This window comes from Rhinopithecus bieti, unplaced genomic scaffold (assembly GCF_001698545.2).
Source record: "Rhinopithecus bieti isolate Rb0 unplaced genomic scaffold, ASM169854v2 scaffold_83767, whole genome shotgun sequence".
NCBI lineage: Eukaryota > Metazoa > Chordata > Mammalia > Primates > Cercopithecidae > Rhinopithecus > Rhinopithecus bieti.
Window position 1 is genome coordinate 1 of NW_016830560.1, and position 2508 is coordinate 2508.

General features: G+C 38.8%; 1 pseudogene; it reads right to left on the reverse strand.

Annotated features, from left to right (window-relative positions):
* Positions 1-3: 3 nt before the first annotated feature.
* LOC108524488 (histone deacetylase 1 pseudogene) lies at positions 4-860 on the reverse strand (annotated as a pseudogene).
* Between the last annotated feature and the right edge of the window lie 1648 nt (positions 861-2508).

A 2508-nucleotide genomic window follows, 5' to 3' on the forward strand; every position in this document is an offset into this window, starting at 1 on the left:
AAATTCCACACACTTGGCGTGCCCTTTGATGGTTAGATTGAAGCAACCTAACCGATCCCCAGATAGGGAATCTGAGTCACACTGTAAGACCATCGCACTAGGCTGGAACATCTCCATTACTTTGGACATGACTGGCTTGAAAATGGCCTCATAGGATTCGTCATCAATCCCATCTCAGAGCAGGTAGTTAACAGCATAATACTTGCCTTTGCCATCCCCGATATCCTGTAGGTCCCCAGTTCCTGGGACATACTCTCCCTACTTATGAAAGGGCACAGTCATGACCCGGTCTGTGGTATGGAAGGCCTCTTCCACGCCATCGCCATTGTGAATATCAATGTCAATATAAGCACCCTTTGGTGATGTTTTAGCAGTTCCAGGATGGCCAAGACGGTATTATTGACGTAACAGAAGCCAGATGCCTCAGACTTCTTTGCATGGTGCAGGCCCCCAGCCCAATTCACAGCGATGTCCATCTGCTGCTTATTAAGTTTCACAGCACTTGCCACAGAACCATCAGTAGACAACTGACAGAACTCAAACAGGCCATTGAATACTGGACAGTCCTCACCAACATTGAATCTCTGCATCTGCTTGCTGTACTCCCACATGTTATCTGGACCGACGGAGCGCAAGAATTTAGTGTAGTTATCGCTATGGTACTTGGTCATCTCCTCAGCATTGGCTTTGTGAGGGCGATAGATTTCCATTTTTCGCTAGAAACCATAGTTGAGCAGCAAATTATGAGTCATGCGGATTCGGTGAGGCTTCATTGGGTGGCCTTGTCTGTAGTAGTGATTTCCAACATCCCCGTGGTAGTAGTAACAGACTTTCCTCCGGGTGCCCTGCGTCTGTGCCATCTTGCTCGCCTCCCGTCCCTACCGTCAGTGGATCAATCTGCCCTCAAAAATTTTTATTATTTATTATAAAATTGAATCCAGTAATAAAGTGAAGAGTTGTCATGATCAAGTTTGGTTTCTTCTATGGATTCAAAGGTGATATGATATTTTTGAAAATCATTTAATTATTATATCAAAGTTTTGATAGCTTTAGTTTCATGAGTACTCTCTTGTCCTATGATATATTTAACGTATTTTTAAAGAAAATACCTTAATGTGGCTGGGTGTGGTGGCTCATGCCTGTAATCCCAGCATTTTGGAAGGCCAAGGTGGGTGGATCACTTGAGGTCAGGAGTTTGAGACCCACCTGGCCAACATGATGAAACCTCATCTCTATGAAAAATACAAAAATTAGCCAGGCGTGGTGAGAGGTGCCTGTAATCCCAACTACGTGGGAGGCTGAGACACGAGAATCGCTTGAACCTGGGAGGCAGAGGTTGCAGTGAGCCGAGATCATGTCACTGCACTCCAGCCTGGGCGACAGAGCAAGACTCCTTTTTTTTAAAAAAAAAAAGAATTGACTTGTAAGTTTCTACATAACGTCTGCTGAAGTTTTCGTAGGGGTCAAAATATACCAATTTGCAACTAACTGACGTCTTTATAATATTGGGTTTTACAATTAACATGGCATATCGCTCCATTTATTTTGGTCCTACTTAATTTCTCTCAAAAATGTCTGATAGCTTTCTGTATAGGGCTCTTGCATGTGTTTTGTTAGATTTGTTCTTAGGTATTTGATGCTATTATAAAAAGTATCTTTTTTTTCCCAAATTTTAATACTGATTGATTTTTGTGTATTGACCTTTTATCCAGTGAACTCTCCTAATACACTTACTATTTCTAACAGATGTGTATAGATTATTTTAATCTTTTCAATACATAACAGTGTCATAAGCAAATAATAAATCTCTTATTTTTTCACTTCTAATGCTTTTACCTTTTATTTATTTTTGCTACTTTATTTCACTGGCTGGCACTTTCATTACAGTGTTGAATGTAAGTGATGACAACAGGTGTTCTTGTTTTATTGTCACTCTAAGGAGGAAAACTTTTAATATTTCACCACTAAATATGATGCTTGCTGTAAGATTTTGTTTCATATACTAAGGATGTGTTCTTCTATTCCTGGTTTGCTAGACATGTTTTTCTTATTACAAACAGGTATAGAATTTTAACCTTCATCCTAATTCATTTATTGAGATTCTCATAGACTTTTCTAATTTATACCTCTTTTCTCATTTTCCTTGATGTTTACCCATTCAAATAATTAATGATAAATTGATTTTCTCGACAAAAGTTAATTTTTTTATTATTATAATGAATGCAGTATTTATTAAGCTCATATTAAGGTTTTTTGTTCGTTTGTTGGTTGGTTGGTTTGTGTGTTTTTTGTAGAGATAGAGTTTTACCATGTTGGTCAGGTTTGCGTTGAACTCCTGGCCTCTAGTACTCAGCCCACCTTGGCCTTCCAAAATGCTGGGATTACAGGCATGAGCCACCACACCCAGCCACATTAAGGTATTTTCCTTAAAAATACGTTAAATATATCATAGGGTGAGAGAGTACTCATGAAACTAAAGCTATCAAAACTTTGATATAATAATTAAAT